The sequence below is a fragment of the Acinonyx jubatus genome, chromosome D1, assembly GCF_027475565.1.
Source record: "Acinonyx jubatus isolate Ajub_Pintada_27869175 chromosome D1, VMU_Ajub_asm_v1.0, whole genome shotgun sequence".
Classification (NCBI taxonomy): Eukaryota; Metazoa; Chordata; class Mammalia; order Carnivora; family Felidae; genus Acinonyx; species Acinonyx jubatus.
Window position 1 is genome coordinate 62,138,873 of NC_069390.1, and position 25,439 is coordinate 62,164,311.

Consider the following 25,439-nt stretch of genomic DNA (forward strand, 5'->3'; position numbering starts at 1 on the left):
GTATACAAAACACCATATGTTAGTGGATTGAAATAGAGTTACCTCTTTTCTAAACGTGTGTGTGTGTGTGTGTGTGTTTGTGTGTGTGCGCACATGCACGCATGTGCACATATACTTGTTGTGGGAAAAAGTGCATAGTAATACCACTTAGTAAAATTTGACCCTATTTTATTGGCATACTGATTATGTTTTCAAATCTAAGATGTTATTGATAGAGAGATGCAACCTTATTTTATGTACCCCTAAAATATAAAACAAAATGCTTCCAATTATAACTAGAAGGTTCCATTAATTGGAAGACACATGCTGATTTCAGAGATGATAAAATCGGAATACATCTGCATCTGAGAATCGACCAATGGCTGCATTTTCTTCCCATCTAATTTCTATGCATAAATAGAGGTCATATCTAATACAGATAATTTCTAATACTGATTTTTCTCTTGCTTCAATATTATCTATTATGATTAGAAATATTTTCAAAATCATAATTTAACAGGTACGTGATACTCCATTATATGGCTATGCCACAATTTAGGTAACAAGCCTTAATTACTCGGCAGTAGAGTTTTTCCCCAGTGTTTTATTATTATAAATAGTGCCACAGTAAACATTTTTTAAATATAAATGTCAATACTCCTTTTTGATGAATCCCTTACAAGAGACTACCCCAAACTGAATTAGATCAACAAGCATAAATATTAAAAACGTTACCTATATGTTTCTCAATTATTTTAAGCAAAATATATTTAATTTACCCTAGAAAAGCAATTTAAAACCAGAGATAGCAAGTCCAGAAAGCCAATATACTTAAAGGCTTTTCCCAGAACCCAGATGCTACCAGAGAAGCCAGCACTCATTGGACCTATGTCTTATTCTGGCCCTGTCTAGTCCCTTTTTTATTTTCCTGTTCCAGAACTGGTTTCAAAGCATGTGTTGTGTCTAGGCTGTTTCTACTCTGAAAACTGGAGAGGATGTCATGCCATCTCCCCGCAAAATGGGTGGAAATGGTTCTGAGACCTGGTAGCCTCCTGGGTTCTCTGTCCTCCAGCCAGTGGACAAAGTCCTGGATTACAATTCAGCTAGGTTTTCCTACAATCTCACCTTTTCTTGGTAATTCCCAACCATCCCAAATAAATCGACTATGTATTTTCTGTAGATGCACACTCTACCACATTTTGCTGATCAAATTCAGCCCAACAGATCAAAACGGCAATGGATTTACCCATCTGTATTGTTTCTGGGAGTCTGACCAAGGAGGGTGGCAGGATAGGACCTGAGCATACTGAAACCAGATGGATTAAATTTAGATTCTCCCCAAGATTGTTGGCTAGAACATGTGGGTGTTCATGGCAACTCCCCCAGGGGCTTACCTCATTCAGCCTTGCCTTTTCAGTCCAATCAGTCCTGTCAAAGTGTTGATTTATCTAGGAAAAGGGAAAGACAGGAGCAGAATGAGTAGAATGTAACAGTGAAAATAAAATGTGTAACATAAGCGTCAGGTAAGTTTAATTCTTTCAGCACAAATCAAGAATCTCTCTCCATAAATCAGGAAAAGAACAAAAATTCAGTAAGAGAAACACAATGGTCTTATCAAGTGACACAAACACCACCTATAAAATTTAGACCCACATTGAGTCCAGCCTTCAGAAATGACCTGGCAAGATGAAACAAGAGTCATTTTAGAGTCATTTAATCTCTCTAACTTAATTTTCTGAAAGCAAAGAGCCACAGCAGTATCCAACCTCATTAGCTCAGGGAGGGGGCTGGCAAAGGAATTCAACGTAATTACAAAGTGCTTCTGAAATAATAAGTGCAACATGTGTATGTTCTGCCATGAGCTGACTTCTCCAAAGTTATCCGTATGTTAATAAGCAAATTTAATTCACACTGATATGGAAGTGATGAGTCTAATCCTAAATCTGTAATCACACACTTGGGAATGAGCATTTTCCTCAGCATGAAAGAATACTGACAACATTCTGATGCAATGTGTGTGTGTGTGTGTGTGTGTGTGTGTGTATGTATACATATATATATATATATGTATATATATATATATACACTATATATATATATACATATATATATATACACACATATATATATATATATATATACACACACACACACACACACACAATAAAGTAATAAAGAAGACTTCCCTTGGACTATGTTTGGTCAGTTTTCAAAGAAATGCAAATTAATCATAATTGATGCACTCTGTTATCGTAACTTATGAATGGATTCAGAGTACAACTTTTAATAGAAACCTTATGATTCTTCTAACATTTGAGAACTCTGTATCTTCAAATCATTTTAACTATTATGACTTAAAATCATGACTGTTTTAACATCCCCAAAATGTCAAGCAATAAGATATACATTCACATTCACAAAGGTCAAGGTGAAAAATCTTCTCATTTATCTGTGTTTAAACTATCAGTGTAAACATTTTTTATTCAAATACACACAAATCTAACATTGCATTTCTGTCTTCAATATCATTGTTCTTCCATGGTCATGTAACATTTCAATAGAAGACATTTTTGGTTTCATATGCTATAAGACACATTAAATGGCAGTATTAAAAATCAATCTTCACTGGGGCTCCTGGGTGGCTCAGTTTGTTGAGCATACGACTTTGGCTCAGGTTATGATCTCGTGGTTTGTGAGTTCAATCCCCGCAACGGGCTCTGCTGACAGCTTAGAGCCTGGAGCCGGCTTCGATTCTGTGTCTCCCACTCTCTCTGCCCCTCCCCTACTCATACTCTGTCCCTCTCTCTCAAAAATAAATATTAAAAAAGATTAAAAAGTCAATCTTCATTAAGATCATATGAGAAGATAAATTTGTATAAAAACTACTAGAAAAAGAAAGATGCTCGGAGTTGCAAAGGACACTGTGCTAGTTATAATCCATCTAGGCTGGCATTTTGCCCATATCCCCAATGTAAGAAGCCTGATCACCAATCAAATGTGTTCTATGGTGAGTCCTGAGCTTACTAAATTTGTCATCTAATTTCCCTTTCAGGTTCCAATTAACAGTGACATGTAGTTACCAAGCAAACTTAAAAATATATCATTTCAAATGTATTCATCACAACCACTAATCATTCTCTCATACCCTTGTTCCTTTTTCTCCTAAACTAGGGCTAAAATTGGTACTTTTTGAGATGCCCTCAGAATTCTCTGCACATAATTCTGTCATAACATTTTCCATATCATATGGTGGTTGATGCTTTAGTATGCTCTTCCTTCCCATCATACCGCAGGGTGTGAAGGAGGCAACCGTATCTGACTCACTGACGAGACAAAAACTATTAACAGGTATGCTCACAACTTACCCCTCCTCTGATAAAATCCAAAACCAAAACCTAAAACATGGGGCTTTGTTCACTTAGATTACTCCTCATTTTTTCTATAATGCCCCCCACTTCATATGAATATAGTCCTTCTCACTTTTATATTTCTGTGATGCAGAATTAGGATAGGTGATAGAGAACACAGGACTAGAAAGTAGGAAGGGAAGGAGATAGGGTTTGGAAAAACAGAGCCAGGAGAGTTGATTCACAGGAGGAAAACAGAAGAGGAAATGCACTGTTAAAAATCATGCACAGCATGGGGGCAATGCAACAAACTGATGAGGGGCCAGTGGCCTCACAAGGTCAGAACGGAGTAAATAAGAGAGGGAGAGAAAAGGAGAGGAGAGAGCTAATTAACTGATTTGGTTAGTTTCTTAATCAGTAAGAAACTTGAGGGATTAAGTAAGTGGAGCTAAAGAGCAGGATAGAAGACAATTTTATGAAGTTCAGGGACCACGTCCTCCAGTCTTCTTCACTGGTCTTTGAGAGAGATCAGTAATAACTTAAGTTCCTTTGGGCATTAATTGACTTATTTAATAGCAAAACACCTTGGACTAAATCAACAAGTCTTTATATTTAATGGTATTATAATCACTTATGTACCCTAATTGCCCTGCATAGTGTCTGGTACAAATTGTATTTCTGATAATAGTTCATTAAAAGAATACCTGAATATGTAAAATATTATGTGGTTCATTTTTCCACTAGGGGAAGAAATTAAAATATGAGAATTTAACATATATGTTAAATATTTGACACCCCATCTTGCATGCATAATGACCTCATTCATTTTTCTTTAATCAAGGATAAAACCTGGGCTAAAAAAGATAATTAAGGAAATAAAATATAGGTCTTATTCCAGGATGAAGGCCAAAAAAAGAATGAAATATCAAGATTTAAGTTAGATGAAATTGAAGTGTTTTTTTTTATTTAATAAAAATTAAGTTGGAAGCAAACTGTTAGGTACTAAAGATGAAAAGAGACAGTGCCTTAAGGAGGCTTACAAATTGGTAGGTAAAAGAAAAAAATCTAAAAATCAGCCATACTTTTCTTAATAGAGAGAAGCCCAGGTTCTATGGAAGTACAGAAGGAAGGGTACTCACTCTGCTTGGGGTGCCAAGAGTCAGGACTGTCTTTATAGAACTCACACTTCAAGGATGAGAAATAGTTCATTAGGCAGAGAGGAAGGCATGCATATGCCAGAGAGGATGGCATATGCAAAAGCAAGGGAGAGGGAATAGGTATGCTCATGTTTGAAAATTTCAAGAAGACTGTGTGTTTAGAAAACGTGGAGCTAAGTGTCTGGGATGGATGTTGGGGGTTCTGGGGTGAAGTACAACGAAGATGAAGGTCAGACTCAGATGAGGAATGTCATGAATAAATGAACACTATGATTAATTAGAAAATCACTTCTGAAGATGAAGGAGAGATAACACATACACACACATGCACACACACAAACAGGCATTTGTTTATTTATCTTAAGAGAGAGAATGTCTGTGGTATTCCAGAAAGATGGTCCCACATCAGGCAAAACTGATGACAATGGATCCAGTGTGGGTGCTGTGCAAGAGACCAGGCGAAAAATGGCAAGGGCACTAGGGAGAAGTTGGATTTGAAAGACATTTTTGGAATCAGGATTGACAGGATGTGAAACGTGAGGGCAAGACAGAAATTGATAAAGACACAGAGATTTGTGGTTTCAGAGACTGGGTGGATGATGGTTGCCTCACGAACCAAGATGAGATGTGTAGGAAGAAAAGTCCTGTAAAGAAAGAGAATACATTCTATCTTGAACATGTTGCATTTGAAGTATTTGTAAGATATCTAAAGATTTCAGCCATAAATAATATTTCTTGCACCGAGAAGATAGCTTGGGTTTGTTGATATAGGTGAGCATGAGATTTATGGACATAAGACAAGGAAAGAGAAGCCAATGTGACAATCCTGATCTAGAGTGAATAGTGGAACAGTGTTTAAGAGAGAGAATAATCACTAGGAACAGATCCTATAAGAGGACAATGAAGATACTTTGGGGATCAGGGAGTCTGAATTTAAGATAAAATAAATTCAAGAAAAGTGAAGATTTTTGTCATCCATATAAAAAAAAAATCAAAGTGTGGTAGCTCCTGGGTGGCTCAGTTGGTTAAGCATCTGACTTGATTTTGGCTCAGGCCATGATTTCAGGGTTGTGAGATTGAGCCCTATATTAGGCTCCACAGTGGGCATAGAGCTTGCTTAAGATTCTGTCTCTCCTCTACTGCTTGCACTTTCTGTCTCTCAAAAATAAAAATAAAATAAAATAAAACCAGGGTGTCAATTTATAATTTTGATTTAGAAGACTTCAGGGTCTTCATCTTAAAAATATCAAGGGACTGGGGTGCCTGGGTGGCTCAGTCGGTTGAGCGTCCGACTTCGGCTCAGGTCATGATTTCACTCTCCGTGGGTTTGAGCCCCACATCGGGCTCTGTGCTGACAGCTCAGAGCCTGGAGCCTGCTTCGGATTCTGTGTCTCCCCCTCTCTCTGCCCCTCCCTTGCTCATGCTCTGTTTCTCTCTGTTTCAAAAATAAATAAAAACATTAAAAAAAATAAAAATAAATATCAGGGGATATTGATAAGCTCCACACTAAAGAATATGTGAGAATATTAAAACGATATTTTCAGAGCTAATAAAGTCAAAGTACTTCTGAATTATAAATTATCATATAAATATTTGCCATAAAACTATATATTTTAAGTTATTAGCAATATAGTACCTTCCTTCCTCCCTCCTTCCTTCCCTCCCTTCCTTCCTACTGCCACAGGGGACCATAAGCATTTACTGAGCATTTAATTCCATGAGCATTGCTAGGAAACAGGACCATCATATTCATATCTGATGAGTTCAGGTCCAAATCCCAGAGGGATTAATTAATTATTTAATTAATTAATTCTAACTCCAGGATCTGGATTCCAGGAGGTGGCAGTGAAGTTGGAAAGATGACTGGGCTTTCAGCATACAGAGAAAAGGTGCTATGAACACAGTAGACACTCAGTAAAAGCCTGTGCAATGAAGATGATCTTGAATAAGACTGCATTTTCTTCATTTTCTTTTTTTTAAATTTTTTTTAATGTTTATTTATTTTTGAAGGAGAGAGGGACAGAGTGTGAGTGGGCAAGGGGCAGAGAGAGAGGGAGGCACAGAATCTGAAGCAGGCTCCAGGCTCCGAGCTGTCGGCACAGAGCCTGATGCAGGGCTGAATTCACAAACCATGAGATCATGACCTGAGTCAAAGTCAGACACTTAACTGACTGAGCCACACAGGAGCCCCAAGACTGCATTTTCACCAGGTGAATGTAATCTCCAGAGTTTCTATATTCTTGCATCAAGATTTAAAACGGCTGCTTTGGACATGCACATCCTTTGTTCTTTGGGCTTTGTACATAAATGATGACCCAAATCAATGAAAGATTTAATCCAAACCGATGCAAATGCAAATGCCCTAGTTTCACACAGCTGCAATGGTTATTTCAGTACATCTGGGAAACAGCTGTCGAGCCTCATCTTTAAGCTGGTTTTTGTTTAACTTCAAATGAGTGTCAAGACTAAAAGGAATGCAGGTGATTAGAAGGTGGTAAACATTTTGGAAATACACAGGAATTTCCGAGCATTCTTTTTTTCTGTGAGAAATAGCCCTCCTCTCAAAGAGCTGGAATAATGGAATTTTCTCATGGATTACCTTTCCTCATCCAAGCTCCAGAGCACCTAGACTAGCTCGAGGGTGTAGCTTGTTTAATGATTCCAAAAGCACTCTTCTCCCATGATTACACAGAGCCAATAATGGGACACTTTCAAGGCCAGGTATAAGTGATTACCCACTGGGACACAGAGGCTATGACAGGATAGGCTAAAGCTGATATGGACAGCAAGAGGCAGGATATAGGGCTTGACTTTCTGCTAGAAGAGGCTGTGGAGACCTTGCATCTGAGCCAGACAGCTGACAAGATGCCTTCTCCTTGGGATTCATACCACAACAATAGGCTAATAGATTTATGCCATAAAGGCACTGACCTTTGTGGGCAGGAACATTTTCTCACAGGAAAGAAAAAGGCACGATACGCCCATGTGTGCAATAGTTTTGACAGTGACTGACAGCACCGACTGGCTCCAGTATCCAGGAAGCATAAGTATAGGCTCTCGCATTGTTACCCTTTGATTAACTTCTGACATACTTTGCAACATAAAACTCTTACAGGGAGATTGCTCTGTAATGCTGGCTGTAACATCTAGAAACTTTGCCAATGAGAGCTAAAATACACTCAAAACCAGTTTAGCCTAAAATGATGTGTGTCTGTATGAATGTGTATGCGTGTGTGTGCGCACGCGCTCTCGTCTCTGTGTGTGCATGTGCCTGCATGTGTGTAGAGGTGACAAATGTGGGTCTTTACACTTTCCGCCTCATAATGCTATTATTCAAGTGCAGTATTTAGAAAAAGCTTCTCACGTGTTACACGCATATTGCACATGGAGAGACTTAAGCGAGGCCAAGATGAAAATAAATAATGCATGAAGTCAAAGGCCTGAAGCAAATGTTAACTAATTTCAAAATGGGTCAAAATCACAACAATTAAGTCTCTGACATGTGAAGTCATTTTTTTCTCCCTAAAATATTAACCAACTTGCTTCACTTCTTCTAGATTGATTTGTAGAGCATGAAAGGTCATTTTGGAGGCAGAGGGGGAGTTTGGCTTCTACAAGCCATCCATAATGAGAGCCAATAAATTAGGTAAAGCTCCTGTTTACCTAAGCTGAAATATTGATGTCCAAGCCCACATTGAATGCAAATCTCTACATTAATCATTTTTCTCCAGTCAGGAAATTCAGACCATGGTAACACATGCTTTGATAGACCTATACATCATAGTTACAGCAACATTAGACAGTGCCTCAGGGACAGAATACAAATATATTGCATTGGATTTCCTTCATTTTCCCCAACCTGACTTTTATTTGTGTCTGCAAACTCTGCTGTGGGTATGTGAAGTTTTGACACGGGTTTGGACAATATTTTTGATTCAGGAAATAACTGAAGATTGGCAACAAGAATGTTCTGTCACTTACTTGCCAGGCAAATCTGGAGGAGGCTCACATCTAGTTCCTCTAGCACAGACCTTGATGATCGAGCTCTCCAGTCCGCCTTCCCCTGCATATACAGTGATATGCCCCATGCTTCTCAAAGTATGATCCCTGAACCTCCCGCTTCTGAGCCTTTGGTGCTTGCTGATAAGTGAAATTTCCTAGGCCCCATACTATATATAATTCAATCAGATTTCCTTAGGGAATCTTCTATTTTGTGGGATCCCCAGTTGTTTATTATGCATACGATTGTTGCTAATTGCCATAGACAGCTATCAGCTTTAGGCTCCTCAGGACTACTCTGATCTTGTCCCTTTTCTCTTCAGAGCCATTCCATACCCAAATATGCCCCAAATCTCTACCCAGTTTTATACTTAGCTCTCTTCTACTTACCTAGAGGCCCTACTCAGGCAATCACATCCACTGATAAGATTGTTATTCTCTCCATTTGCAGAAAACTTCCAAAATACTATTTCCAACAGTGGTGGGTTTACCTGAGAGATTCATATATGAAAACGCCTGCTGACTTCTCCACTTGGCAATTTAAAGTCAACATGACCAAGGGGCACCTGAGTGGCTCGGTCGGTTGTGCATCCGACTTCGGCACAGGTCATGATCTCACGGCTCGTGAGTTCGAGCCCCGCATCAGCCTCTGTGCTGACATCTCAGAGCCTGGAGCCTGCTTCAGATTCTGTGTCTCCGTCTCTCTCTGCCTATCCCCTGCTCATGCTCTCTGTGTGTGTGTCTCTCTCTTTCAAAAATAAATAAACTTAAAAAAAATTAAAACAAAATAAAGTCAGTATGACCCGAAATGAACTATGCTTTTCTCTATGCCACCATCCATCCAGATAGAATTCCTGATATTCTCATTGATCCCTCCATCTCCCTTTTATTTTCATCAAGTGAATCATCAAATAAACTGCCTGTGTCCTCTCTCTCTAGTCTCCACTGTGGCCCCTCCTCTTTTCTTCTAGCCTTGCCCAAATTCAGGCCTTTGCCACTTGTCACTTGCTCCACTGCAACAGACCTCTAACTGTTCATCCCATCTTCTCTCTTGAACTTTTAAAATCAATCTTCCACGTGGTTGCCAAGTAGTCTCTAAAAACACATCTTGCTTTCTTAAAACCACGCCTCTTCATGCAGGATAAAACCGAGGTCGCCTGGCATGACACACCTTCCCTTTTCCATCCTGCCCATAGTCAATTTCCTCCAATCCTCACCTTGAATCTATACTTCTAATACAACAGTTTATGGTAACCTCATAGAGACCAGCCTTTTCCACAAATTTGCATCTTTTTTTAAAAAAATGGGTTTTTAAAAAATTTATTTTGAGAGAGAGAGAGAAAGAGAGAGATAGAGAGCAAGCAGGGGAGGAGCAGAGGGAGAAGGAGAGAGAGAATCCCAAGCAGACTCTGCACTGTCAACACAGAGCCCGAGGCAGTGCTCAATCCCATGAAACATGAGATCATGACCTGAACTGAAACCAAGAGTCAGACGCTTAATTGACTGAGTCACCCAGGTACCCCCCCTACACAAGTTTCATCTCCTATTTTCTTTCTGCCTGGAATGTACACCTCAACTATTTCCAGTTAGAGAATGACTACTTAATAATGATAACAATTATTATAAATTTTGGAGTAACATTTTCTAACACTAAGTACTCACTTTATGGTAAGCATTGAGTTAAACATTCTTTTTGGTTCTCAGAAGGATCAAACTGCGGTAGCTACCATTAGCAGTCATTTTAACAAACCCTTGTTCAGGTCAGTGTTTTCTCAAGGTTTTCCTTAATCTCTAGTCCAATTTATTTCTCCTCTTATTACTGCCAATATTCCTTGCACTTACTTCAGCTAAAATGTTTAGCCTACTATATTGAAATAATGTGTTTTTTATTCTCCTCTCTTAATCGGTAAATTACCTGCTCTGTAAGAGCAAAGCATATGTCTTTTTCAGTCCCATTTTCTAAGCTTGTAGCTCCAAACTTTGCACAATGTTTCCTTAACTTAACAGATCGGATATACTGTCATGGAGAATATCACCGGGTATCCCTTCTCAGCATATTTAATGGAAGACCATTTGATCTAAAGTCTTGAACTTTAAGGGGTACAAGCAGGGCCATGCTCGTGTTTACCCACTTCTGCAGTGGCTAGTACTGTATTTTTTATATGATCAACGTTCAAAAGTGTTGGCAGAAATTTAAATGCTACTATCCAGACTTCAGGAATATTAAAATGATGTTTGGCTCTGCTAAATTTTAGAAATACATAATTATACAGAGTCATTGTTAAAAGCAAAATCATTAGGCACAATAGCCATATTTAAGCAGCATGATGTCAGAATAGATATTCATTAGACTTAATGGATTTGTGTGTGTCAGACAGAATAAATGTAAGAAGTTATAATAGAGCACAAAAAAGAAATAGAAATGGATTCCTGTGGTAAGAAAAGGGAGAATGTCATCTTGTGGAAAGACAGAAATCCCAAGAATTAAGGGACTCCATGGCATGCATTCTTTTACACTAAATGTTTAAAAGTCGTTCAATAATTATGTATATTTTACTATATCTGTATGATTATTAGAATAACATAATAATAATGAATCATTGTTCCACTTATTGAGTGAATATTCTGGCTAGGTCCTTTATGTGCCTCAATATACATGTTAAGCAATCATTGTCTCCCAGTTTACAAATGAGCACACTGAGGCTCAAAAGGATTTAGTGTTTTCTCAAGGCCATGTTGTGATATATTTGTATATAATATTCTGTTTCCTCATTCATATAGCAAGCACATGCTGAACAGTAACTGTGCCAGACATGGTAGTAGGAGCTAAACAAGTAAGGATACATGAGAACTTTAAGGAATCCACAGTCTTGTTGTAGAGTCATGGAAAATAACACATAAGATACAAAGTATCAGGTTCCCTGAGAGATCTGACCTGTGGTAACAATGATGCGGGCTGTGATAACCTGTGAGATAGGTATCTAATTCAGCATGGGGTGAAAAGGAATGTAAGGCATCATTGAATACCTTCTAATAAGTCACAAAAAGTGTGACTTTATGAGGGAAGAATCTTGTCTCAGATGGAGGAAATGGCACGTACCATAGACCGAGAAGTTGGCCCGGTGCACCTTTTTCATTCCTACTTTCCCCAGAATGTGTGTGAGAAGCATGGCAGATCATCTTGATACTGGACTCTCAAAGTGGACACCTTGAGAGATGATGTTGAACAGACCACTTGACTTACTCCAAGGTGCTCAGTGAAGATGTAGATGTGTGTCATGGAGGGGTGCTAAAAGTTTGGCCTACATGGATGCAAATGGTGCCTTTGAGTGATGATGCAGGGTACAACCTGAGCACTGTTAATGACAGTCTTGCTCCAGGCATTGTGCTGTGTCTCTGACATACTTGATCTGATTTATTCCTCACAGTGATTCTATAGATCAGTTTGCTCGCCTTCATTATGTGGATAAGGAGGCTTATCCCCCACGAGTTTAAATAACTGTCCCCAAATGATACAGAGGACAAATAAAGAGCCAGGATTTAACCCAAAAGCGGCTTCAAAATCCTTGCTCTTTCTGCTCAGGAATCAGGAATGATAATAATTTAAAAAATCCTATTTCACTCCTTGGGCAAGCTCTCTGCCAGCCTTACAGAAAGGTACTTTATTCTCTCAGTCCAGTACTTCAGGGAAACAAGAAAACCTGCTGCTTCTACATCAGCTTCTTAATGAGTAGCAGCCTGTGCAGGCCCTACTTCCTTCCATTTTTCTGCTTCTCCCTGATTTGACTCTCTTTTATCCTCCCTTCCCCCACAATCCAGCTAGAAAAGGATCATTCCCTTGACTTCATATGCTAGTGACTTGGTTCTTATTAGCTTCCCACCCTGTCTCTATTAAACTGTCCCAAAGTTAACTGAGGTCACAGAAGACCAATAGGAATCCCCTATTAATGTAATATTTCTTAAGTGCTGTATGTTCCAGGTTTACAGGGGCTCAAACAGAGCCGCTAATGGGAATAATAAGCTCAGAGTAATGAAATAAATATGAAAAATGACTCCAGTAAGAAGTGTGGGCTTCCTTTGAATACCCTTCTGTCTCACTTTTAGGACTGTGGGGGTTGATAAGCCTAATTTTATGACCACTGTCATGTTGTAAAACTTGTTAGTCTTTACTGTATCCTTAGCCATGAAGTCTCCCCTTTCACTTAAGTTTAATTCCATATTTGGGTCGAAATCCCAGAAGTGGTAGGTTTCTGCTCTGAGCACACTGTGCATTAATCTACCATGCACCAGAGTCCATTAATTTTGAATAGCACTATCAATTATACTACGTGACAGGGAGATAACTATGTTATCACCTTTGTAGAAGTGTCTTTCTTAGAAAATCTATACAGCTTCATCAAGACTCTAATGCTGATGGATAACTCTCTTTTCAAAAATCGCAACTTGATTGCATTTTTGTTTCATGGGATCTTAAAAATGCAAGCAAATAGAAAACTTCTGAGGCTTATAATACCTATCCACATAGACAATGAATAAACTTAACACTATTCTTCTAATAAAAATAAAATTGCTTCTGCTTATCCTGGGCCCTTTAAATAGATCTACCCTGAAAGTGTAAAAGTGCACAGAAAGACTATGTCAGCACTTGTACTTGGCCTTGTGAGTTCTCCCAGGTTAATCTAGTAGGTGCCACTATGAAGTGACTCTTCTTGCCTCCCCTCCCCCATCTGACTCTGTCCCATTCTCCTATTCTCTATTTAGACCCCTCATATTGGCACACTGGCCTGTTTTATTGGCCTTTTTCAGGATAACTTCTGGTTTGTGTTTTTGTGTTCTTCCCTCAAAAACGCCAAAGAAAATACAAATCCACCTTTGTGCTAAGTGTCAGGCCTTCTCAATGATTTCTCTTAGGTCAGGCATGCGGAAACATTAGAAAGCAATCCTTCCCTGGTTTCCCAACCAGCTCCAAATAACATAGAATCTCCTTGCCAACATTATGGTACGAACCACTCATTCATTCGTACAAAAGCAAATTTTGGGTGCCCACTCCATTCCAGTCATTCTTGCAGGTTACTCCTGACAAGATGGAAGTACTCTATCTCTGCTAGACTTAATAAAGGAGAAGGAAGATGACAATGGAAAATACATGTACAATGCGATTCAACTGCAGGTAGCAAAGTAGGATCAAGAAACCCAAGTGGGGTAAATGCTGGGCAATGGGAAGAAGAAAGGAAGATCAGAGCTGCCACTGGTAAGTCAGTCAGGAAAGACCCCTGAAGGGCTGCTCTTGGAGCAGACATCTAAGTATGTAATGAAAGCTTTCTAGACCTTGTGAATGTCAAGTGCTCAGGATCTGAGGCTGGGATGCATTTGGCAATTTTAGGAGAAACAATGAAGCCAAAATGCTTAGGGCAGAGTAAGCAAGGTTAGTTGGACAGGGGGTAGATCAGGCAGGCCTAAGAACAAAGGGAAACTAAGGACTGCTCTAAACTGTTCCTGTATGGCTCCAGGTCTCAGGGCAGACAGAGCACAAAGTTCTTTTACTCCCTGAAGTGACTGACAGTGAGTCTCAAGTTTGAAAGGGAATGATTCTCCTTGCATGTCAATAAAAATGGATTTTCAGGTCCTCTCAATATTTCTTTAGGCTGAAACAAATAAAATGTATATTTTAAAAAAAATTTTTAGTAATATTAGACTATGCTCACAATATTTTCTTTACAGGCAAAGACTAAGAACACCACAGGGTACTTGGTCTCATTTCCTCTTACAAATTATACATGTTTGTATGTGTGTGTAACATTTATATATAATATTTGTTTTTAATTATATATGTATGTAGTTCATAAAACGTGTGTATGAAAATATCACAAAATTATACAGTATAATACTAAGAGCAATTTTATGGATGGTGGTGGTATGGATGATGTTATTCTACTTTTTTATTATTTTTTACTTTATTTCCAAAAATGCCCACAATAAATGTGCATGAATTTAATTATTGAAAAGATCCAAAAGTGAAGGCCTATGTAAAATTGCCCCAATTTGCAGATATATAGGAAAATGTGGAGGAAGACGCATTACTTTGAATTGTTCACCATTCATGTGTGAATCATGTACCTATGACTAATTAAAAGTATGATGTACATGTTGCTTAACTTCTCAGAGTCTCAGTTTTATCATTTGATAATGTGGAGAATTAATATGAAAAGTAAATTTTAAAAATAGAAAGGAATAAATCTACAGAAATACCTGAGTCATACCCTTTTAGGGGTCAGGGATTATACCTAGTAAATTGGTGTTCTGAGACCAACTTAAATATGTTTGTGTGACAAACATAAACATATGGGGTACACACACACAACCAAGCAATTCTGACACCAGCAAGGTGTCGTGAGAATTCGACTAAATGCAACTGAATTCTAACACTATCTAGCAGGAAATAGCATCTGATTCCACAGGTTAAGGGTTCAGACCCACAGGACTGACCCTACCTCAGACACCAGTCAGAAGCCCAGGTGTTACCTGCATTTCTGACCAACTGGCTATAATCAGAGATTCCCAGTACGTCCTCCTCAGGTTAATTTGCTGGAGCAGCTCAAAGAACTCAGAGAAACATTTTATGTACCAGATTACTGGTTTATTATGAAAGGATATAATTCAGGAGCAGCCGGATGGAAAAGAATAGGGCAAGCATGGGCCAAGGGCGCAGGGCTTCCATGGCCTTTCCAGGTATGCCACTTTCCCCAGTCTCCACATGTTCACCAACCTGGAAGCTCTCAGAACCCTGTCCTTGTGGGGTTTTATGGAGGCTTCATTACATAGCCACGATTGATGAAATCATTGCTCATTGACAACGGATTCAACTTCCAGCCCCACTTCCCTCCCTGGAGGTCAGGGGGTAGGACTAAAAGTTCCTGTAGTTAGAGTTTGGCCCATTGGTACCTAGCCCCCAACCTTAAGTGCTGTCCACTGGTCACTTCATTAACACGACAAGGGACACTTCTATTGTTCTCAACACTTAGGAAATTCCAAGGGTTTACAGAGATGTGAGCCAGAATAAGGAATAGAGACCAAAACTATATATTTCTTATAATAAGTCACAATATCACAGCTGTATACACCCAGTATCTTACAGAGTTTTATATGGAGTAGCTTTAGAAAGATAATAAAAGCTTTGATTACAAAGTCCAAAGCACTCTCTATTGATATATAAGCATAGAATAATTAGATCACTGGCTGGAAATTGACCTTGAAGCCTCTCTCCTCTATCCAAGTCTAGACTTCCCATCAGTCAATGTCCAGGTTCTACCTTTACACCTTTAACCATAGGCCCCTCATTCATCTAGCAGCAAATCCTCCATATTCAAACAGAACTCACTGTTACTTTTTATTTTTTTCTCTGTTAAGCCAAAATCCATTTCTCTGTCCTTTGCATTCTTCAACCTACTTCTTTCTTCAGGATCTAAAAAAAGTGGCTTAATCTAACATTCACATAGTACCCTTTCTAGTATTTAGTAACAGTTATCATCTCGCCTCTCCATTTTTCCAGATTTTTCTCATTTTTTTCCAACTAACCCTCAGAAAATAAGGTTACAGGAGCACTCAATTGCTGGAACAGACTCACTATATACCTATATGACTGTGAAATCTAAAATGAACATAAATTCCAGCCAGGTTGGAGTAGCACCTGCCAAACTGTTTTAATTCATTCTCAAATCAGGTAGCATTTTAGGAGTCCGATCACTAGTTGTCTTAAATTTGTTCCCAGTATGGCATACTAGGAAGGTGTTGGTCTTGCAACTCAGAGTTAAAGCATCTGGGATAGTGAGTGGCACATGATAAGCACTCAATAAATGATGGCTACTATTGTTAATAATTATCACCATAATCATTTTAGAACCATTAAGATATTTTATATTTGCAACCACTAAGCCATAGCTTCCTGATCCTGTCCAAACACATTTTTCCCCCGATCTCTGGATAGAACATTCATCTTTGTTAAACTGCATTTTGTGAGAATTAAATGGTCTTATTGCAGCCTGTTAAAATCTCTTTGGATCATGATTCAGTCAGAAACTGTATGCACTCTTCTTTCCAGATTCCTGTCATTCTTGCATTTGATGAGCTGTCTACTAAGTCTTCAGCAAAGCCACAGATAAAACTGTTGACTGCAGCAACTTCAAAGGCAAGGCATACGCACTGCATATCCCCCAATGTGAGGAGGAAAGGGGCTGCTTTCAGCCGTGTACACCCGTGCCCTTTGAAAAATGGCAGACTGAAATCTTTTTAAACATTTAATTTTAACCCTGGGTCACCAGATTGATCTGCAGTCCATTTAAAGTTATAGGATGCAAGGCCATTTGAAAATTATCATTAACTGTCATTTTTTTAAAAGATACACTGGATCACAATTCAAATTTGGAAATTTCTTGATACAGTTGAGCAGTATAATTAATGAAAAGCAGCTAGTCCTTTAAAATTTACTCTGTTCTAGGCCTCCAAGCCAGGTCCTAAAGGAGTTTACAGTCCAAGGAAGCATGCAGATATATAAATATACCATTTCTGTATATGTTGTCAAGTGATATAACAGAGGCACTCACAAGCGTTTCTAAAGAAACACAACCAAATTTCTCTCCACAAAGTTATAAAAGATATGGAAACTACTGTATAGACTATCAAATCCAATCTCCTCATTATACCAATGAAAAACCTAGCTCAGAGAGAGGAGGCAATTTATCCAAGTTTACACAGCTAACTTGTGGATCAGAACTAAGGATGTCTAAGTACCAGTTCAGTGTTGCTTCTCTTCTCCCTTTGACAATATCCTCCCACACCAAAGAATGTGTTTATTGATAGTAATCAAATATCTTGTCCGAAGATGTACTTTCATAAGCTAGGGTGAATATAGATGCAGAAGAAATAGAAAATGTGTATCCTACTGAGTTTTTACCTGTGAATATACCTAAAGAATTAACACACATGCTCACGCACAATTAAATTTCCATAAATTCCAGTAGTAGCTTGTCATTATTTGTTTGTTTGGGTGTTTTTCCTCCTCAGTGGAGTGTTGGAAAATACAATAACAACACCTTGTTAATTGAGGATTCAGCCTTGTTAGTTTTTAATTAATTTATTCCACAAATATTTATTGGCTTTTCACTATACAAAAAGTCCTCTGTAAAATAAAATATAAAGGAGCGATGGCTGCAGCCCTTAAGGAAGTCCGTTTGTCTAGGAAGTATTCTGCTCTTTGGGTTACAAAGAGCCTAATGGAATGTGTCATAAAGCCTAAAGAGCGCACAACATTCCAGATTCTCACTGTTAACAAGAACACACAGGCTACTGTCACTGTTCTAGGGAATCTGTTCTACCATAAATTAGAAGATAGTAGCTATTTAGTGGATTTTACTAACTGAAAAGAATTGAGGTATGTGAATTAAGTGATATTTTCTCATTTGGTTCTCCCAACTACTCTGAGAGATTGATATTTTAATTACTCCCTAGGTGTTCTAGCTGAAAACCTGAGGTTTACAGATACTGATGAACCTGTCTCAGGTTGTACATCAAGTAAATGGAGAAGCTAGAATTTGAACGCAAGTCTGCATGACTGCAAAGCCTATGTATGCTCTTTCCACAGTACTTCCGAAATGCTCTGGGATCAAAGCGTGGTGAGGGCCCTGAGTGTCTCTAGTCCTGGGACAAATGGATAAGGGGAGCTTGGAAAGAGTCAGCCCATCACTGAATTCAATAATTTGCCTTTGTTAGGGATGAAACTTACACTATAAAAAGCACAATTTTCTATAAATTGAAACACAAATACACATAGGTATATGCATACACACACAAATACACATTCCTCAAATATCTCTAAGTGTAAAATTCTGTGCTTAATCTGTGAAATTCTACACTTGGTCCTTTCAAGCTGTTATTCATAATTACTGTTAATGGAGATTATTTTTCACTTTCCTTTCTGAAACTTTCAATTCTGTATTTACAATATGGGCTGTTACATGCAAAATGGTTTATGGGAAATTTTTTCCCCCAATGTGGATGGTTCTGGCAATGAGTTTATCTCCCCTTAAGCACATTTCTTTGCGGCCATGCCAAATTGCCTTAGCTATTTGGTCTTACCAGTGGTGCAACACTTGCCGGAAGCTTCCCTGGGGAAATTAGGTAGCTCTAAGAAGCTCCATATCTTTTAGACCCAAGTTTCCTCAAAATACCCTGGAGCATTTCCAAACTCTTCAGTTCCACCTCACTGGTCCCTAGATGAGTTGTGTAAGATTTCTGAATGACCTTGATCTACCCTAATTTTAAATCACCACAGGTAACAGAAGGAAATGCTGAGAGGGGATTATTCCCCAACAGACAGATCCTCTGGAAAGTGACACAGGCCCAGTATGGAGGGCTTCACATCTTCTGGATGGCTTCTTTCCTCATGATGGCAAGGAGGTTTCAGATGAGAAGAGGTGTCCCTGTGGCTTCCTATTAGAAATCAGATATGAAAAAGCAGGGGACAGATTCCCAATCCCTCTTTCATTTACTTTTCTAGAAGTAAATTTGCAATATAGACAAAAGAATGAAACAGTAAGGGCTTCAGTTATTTAAGCAGTGGTAAGCAGTGGGGATAAAACAATAATTTTAGCATCAACAGAGTTCTTTACTCACGAAGCCTGCAGTTAGTCACGAATAGAGGTCATTCCAATAAAGTAGGATACATATCAGGAACAGAAATACCAGGACAACTGAGATAGGCACCAAACCCAGATCCACATGGCTGGGAAAAGTTCTAACTTTTGACACCTATGTCTACTCATCCTCAGAGACTCTATATTAAAAAATAATAATAATGTTTAATTTTGACAGACAGAGACAGAGAGACAGAGCATGAGTGGGGGAGGGGCAGGGAAAGAGGTATATACAGAATCTGAAGCAGGCTCCAGGCTCTGAGCTGTCAGCATAGAGCCTGATGCGGAGCTCGAGCTCACGGACCACAAGATCATAACCTGAGCTGAAGTCAGATGCTCAACCGACTGAGCCACCCAGGCACCCCAGAGATTCTATATTTTTTAATCTAACAGGCACTTATTTAATATTTTCTATATACTATATACATAGCATTGCAAATACTTGATAAACATTAACTGTTTTATTCTTCATATTAACCCTATGAGATAGGTACAACCGTCAATAGCCCTATTTGATGGACAAGGAAACTAAGGCAGAGGTAGTTTGAGTAACTTGTCCAAGGTCACACAACTAGTAAGTGACAGAGAAGGAATTTGAATCCAGAGGATATGTTCTTACTGCTAAAACAAGCACCTTTCAGTAAATCCCTTAAAAGGAAAAAATCCTAGGAGCTGGTCTACAGGGGTGGCTCTGGAAGGGAAGATCTGGGAAGACTGTGCCATATGCTGCAGCTCTGAGGGAGTACAGGAGGGAGAAGAAATATTAATCCCATGGCCTTGGCTTGGAAGAAAAGAAGGACACTGCTGGGGCCAGAAAAATGGTCAGCAGCCAGGCAGTAGAAAGGCCTGAATGAGGTTCCTTTACTGCGACAGCCGATCCGAATTTCACTTTGCAGTCTAACCCAGGCCCATTGTAGACTTCTGGAAGCGCCAATCTCCAAAGAAAGGAACATGTAAATAATCTTTCCCCACCTAAAAGGCAATTTTTGCAGACAGCACTTTCTCTCACCACACTTCTCCTCTACACGCAGAGAGAGATTGATGATAAAGACAGCTTTCCTGACAGCCAAGTCCAAAACTGCCCTCACTGCTGGCCTCACAGAGGAAATGAGAGAACAGTTGGTCAAATCAGAGGGGGGATATCCTCTTTGTTGTTACCAACCATAATCCAAAAAAATTACCGGACCTCCCAATAAACAGCAAACTCAAAGAACAGAGTGGGAAAGAGAAAAATCCATCACTTTCGTGGACTAGAAAACATGAAAAATGCAGACAAGGCTCTGCATGTTATCAGCAAACTATCACACTTAAATGAAATCCCCACGGACCTTTGATCACCCAATGTTATCTATAGCAGATTCTCCTTTTCAAATATTAATCTTTGCCTTTCTTTTTAGCCTCTGGTGCCCAGAAAACATAAATGTGTTAAACACTAGTTTGACCTTAAAAAAGTGTCTCACACTCTTCAAGTCTTGGTCTCCTCGTCTATAAAATATGGGGGACCAACCAGACCTTATGGGCAGCTCTGTAGTTAACTGATGGGCACCCCTGGTACCATGCTACGTCATCAGGAACACTGAAAATAGGCTTCTCCTTTTTATTAGCAAGAGCAGCTTTTGAGTACTGGTCCATCTCCTTACTAGTTTTGTGATCTTGCGCATGTCATTTAACCTAGCTGAACCTCCACTGTCACCCATTAAAATGAGTGTAAAGAAGTGAAAGAATTTATCATTCTGACAACCAGAATTTGTATTAGGAATAAGACTGTGTTTTACATAAAACCACCTTGATAAGCTCTGGTGTTAGCTGATTGGCACCAAAGCTTCAGGGAAGAGGGACAAGATGCTCTATGTGGGAAAACTAAACTTGAAACAGAGGAAGAGAAAAGAGAACCTAGAATAGAAGAGGAAGAAGAGCAACATCCACAACCCCAAAGAGGAGACACTGAAGTCAACTGGGGATAAAGATGCATGAAACTCCACAGTGGGTTAACTAAGGGCATCCTAAAACCAAGGTTTCTTATTATTCTACTATAAGCACTGTGTGATATAAACCCTTCTCCGTTTTACCCTACGTCTTAAGGACAGTATAAAAAAACTGGACATATTCATTAGGAGTGTTGATTTTAGAGAAACAAAAGAACTTGGGTTCCAAGTGTAGCTCAACAAAGATGACCCATGATAGGAGAAATACCCAGACATGTTAGTAGCCATGAAAACAGAACTTTTAATAGATTTAGGGAGCACTGTACATCCACAGGCCCAGGTATGTGGTGAGGATTTTGAGAAGTAATGAGCTTCCCTACTGACAGCTTGTTACCCAAGTATAATCATATTAATATGGCAGGTAAATGGCTTGACCTCTGCATTACATGACCTGGCCCTTAGTTGTTGTCCTCCCTCGTTCATCCTCTCCCACCATTATTTGTATTTTGTTGGTACTATATCTAGCCTTTGATAAAAATGCTCTAGTATTACTTTGGAGTACATATTTCTATGTTGTAGGCCAGCCCGCATCATTCCAAAGGGGAAATATTAGCTTGTCTGTTCCAACTGCAGGATCTTTCAGTCTCTAGAATGCACTTTTTCCCCCTTTTAAGCCATATCACCCCAGTGAATATTCATCTGTGTAAAAGTGATTCATTATCACCTTTCATTTTTACCATCAACTGTCTTACTGTTCATTACCATCCAGAGGCTGGTTTCTCATTTTTGTCCTTGAATCTGCAATTTTTATTTCCTCTGCAGACTACTTTTCACATCTCCTTTTACAGTTGCTGTCTTCCCCCATAACCATCCCTCTGTGTCCCGTGATCAAGCCGAGTGGCAGTCACTAAATTACTGGGTATTCTCTGCAACTTCCCAGCATCGATGATTTTCGGCTATATAATCTGCTCGCTCTTTTCAGTCAGCCATATATTGGTGAGGATATATGGGTATTACCATTCACAAAGCTCAAAATGCGAGGGAGCTTTCTGAGACTAGTGTCTTTGGCTGATTTAGAGATCAACTTCCTGTTTATTATCAACTATTATCTGTGTGGATTTTTTTTTCAATCCTCTTCGTCTTTCTGTCTCTAGTTCTGTGTGATCATGCTGCTTAGCTTCCTGAGCCATTGCAATGTTGTTCTTCCATCTCTAATGTCATTCTTCACTGTCAATACCTGGATTTAAGATCCCCTGAAGCCCTCTCTTCTTTTTTTTATAAACTCTTTTCGTCAGTTCCCACTACATATGAAAACAAGCTCAGGCATCCTGGAATTTCTTAGGGATTCCTCCCTGAAATATTCACCTTGGCCATATACCATCTCCCTCTGGTCTCCACTTCTCTCTGTCTCCCCCCCCCACCTCTTCCTCCCTTCCCCCTCCCTCCCTCTGGCCTTGTGAATTTAAATAGTAGGGAGTTGATTAATCATACTCTTTAATTCAAGAACATTATCAGTTACTATCACTGGTATCAGTTACTAAAATCCCCTCTTTTATTTTATATACTTAGATGTTTTCTTTTCCTTTTCATAATGTCTTACTCTCGTTTGTGTGCATGTATTCACACGGCCATTTCTACTATAATGCTTGTTTTGAAATCATGAGTTTGCTCCAATGCCACTGACATAGAGAACAATTTAAAATTTAAGCATAACACAAATTTCCGTTTGTGCATAATTCTGTCCAGGAGACACACCAGGTAAATGCAGAAAACTGCACACCACTGACTGAAGCCCTGTGGGAATGTACCACACACACACACACACACACACTCACATGCACACACACACAACAAACATCTACCAGCTACATCAATTCACCATGCGTGTTATGAACTGTCCACACTTGCACCTGCATTACAACTTTCTGTGATCTCCAGGAAGCCTCATTCTACCATCTCATGGTAGATTGGCTCACAAGCTGCAATCATCCTTGTGCCCATTTTCACAAGAAACAGCCTGGTATTTTTCAACATAAAGTTGAAGTATGTATGTAATAGTATATATGGACTTCTTTCAACCGTTTAACATCTAATTGTGCTACGGCTTTTATTACATGTCAGTCTTTTTAATGTCACTGCCAAAGTTTTTGAGTGCTGTTCCCAAAACCATTTCCTTCACAAACATTGTAGTTTTATTGCAAAATTTTGTATAGCAAGATTATTTTTAGGAAAGAATATGTTGCATTATCAAAAACTGTATCATTGTTTGGAGCACATGTATTATTAATTTACACAAATGAAAATGTGTTAGAAATGTCACTCTGTTTTCTACTATTTTTGTTGTTGTTCTTTCAGATTCTCCAATGTTGTTATGTATGTTTTCTAATTACTTAAATATTACTCCTCCACATTTTACCCATCGATTCTCCCATGGGTGGACACGTACCCCAGTTATCTTCAAATTTTTGCTACCACAAATAACATGAATATTTTGCTATCTTGTAAAACCCCCATTCTACACCTTCACAACACTTTCTCTGTAATACAGACCCAGAAGTAGAATAGCTCAGTCATAGAGTCAGCAAACCTTTACTTTGCCTGAAAAGCATGAGCTTGCTCTCAAGAACACATATGCTCATCTACCATCTCCCAAATAACGTGTAAGCACCTCTCTACTTGGCCCTGAGATTCACAACATTCTAAATTTCACCTATCTAGTGTATATTTTCTCTGCCATTTCTTCTTAGACTTCTGATCATGTCAGAGCACTTGTGATTCTTTCAACTGTCTTTCTCCTGACACTCAATCCACAGTGGTAACCCTTCAGCTCTGGCATTCACATTCCCTTCTCCTTGATCCACATCCATTCCATGGTTACAATGATTTTGCCACCATCTTCCTCTACTTTGTCAATAAATATCCCATCATTACCACCGAGACCCAGCTGCCTGTCTGCTAGTTCAGTATAGACTCTTACATTTAATCCCTCCATTCTGTTTATTCATTCCTCTATTAGCAAAACTTGGACATTAGTGCATGCCTAAACATCTGTTGAGTCTCCTGTCACATATCACCTCTTCTGTGAAGTCTTCTTTGACTACCCTATCTAAATGGAAATAATTCCTTTCTTCCACAAAATCTGATATGCATTCACTTCTATTTTTTTTCAAGCCTCTTTGCTTTGTTAATATTTGTTTATACATCTCTCTTTCTAAGGGGGATCTTGAATTACTTGAGGGTAGGGCATTTGCCTTAATCATCTTGATTTCTCCCACATTTAGGAGGCTCTCAAAAACTCTCCCTTGAGTGATTGAATGAGCAAAAAAAAAAAAAAAGAATAAATCAAATGTTATTTTATATCAAGTGCTCTTAGGTAATCAAAGTTTGTAATGCCCAATATGTTAGTCATAATTTAAAACTCTGTATTAACATAGAACAAAAAATAAGATAAGATAATTTTTAATTAAAAGACTGTGTCTGAAAACCAATTCACAAAGGAGATTGCTTGATTGTCGCCTTTTTTTTTCCTTAGGAAAGGATGCTTTATTAATTAGCCTCTTTGGTCTATAACACTTTTCTATAGTTATTGTACTGCATATCAGTAATACTGGGATCTGCTAAATTGAAATATAATTGATAATGAATTCAGCAGCTAATTCTCACATCATTCTCAAGTGAATTCCAGTTGACTCAATTCATCCTTTCTTTTCCCATGATCTTTTAGATGATTTTTATTAAAATTTAACACAGAAGTTAGTAAGGATTATGGTTCTGTATTATTTTTGCAGGAACATACAGTATGCTACTCTAGGACAGTGTGTCTGTGTGTTGGGGGGGGGGGTGTAAATACAGTGCCTGACCATCCCAATTTGCCTAAAACTGTTTTGGTTTTAGCATTAAACTTCTCATATCTCAGAAACTGATTTAGTTCCAGGCAAATTAAGATGGCTGCTCATCTTGGATGTTCATCTTCTACATTTATTTGTGTCTTAACCAGGCATTCAAGACCTTCTATGACCTAACACTGACCTTCTTTTCTTACTTTTAGCAATGCTTCCCGTGGTCTACTTTCCAGAAAAACTGAACTTTAGCTTATTCTTTACACATGAGTTGGTTTCATTGCCTACAGTGTTATAAGTCTAAATTCTACCTATTTGTCAAGGACTACTTAACATTTTATTTTACCACCACATGTGCCTTTCTACCCAAAGGTTCTTGCTAGTCTGAATATGGCTTTTGATGCTGATCCATTTCTGCTTTGCATTACAGTGTCTTTTATACATCTTCTTTGTCCCAAAGAAAGAATCGATGTTAAACATAGGACTGCCAATGTATTTCAGATTA

At 38.7% G+C, this 25,439-nt stretch overlaps 1 protein-coding gene across 1 annotated transcript in view; it reads right to left on the reverse strand.

Moving 5' to 3' along the window:
• The window catches only part of TENM4 (teneurin transmembrane protein 4), a 2,866,770-nt gene that overhangs the window by 1,731,702 nt on the left and 1,109,629 nt on the right, over positions 1-25,439 (reverse strand). Inside the window, exon 4 of the mRNA XM_053202558.1 lies at positions 1,374-1,427. The gene's annotated coding sequence lies outside the window, so the exon portion shown is untranslated. The remainder of the gene's footprint in view (positions 1-1,373; positions 1,428-25,439) is intronic.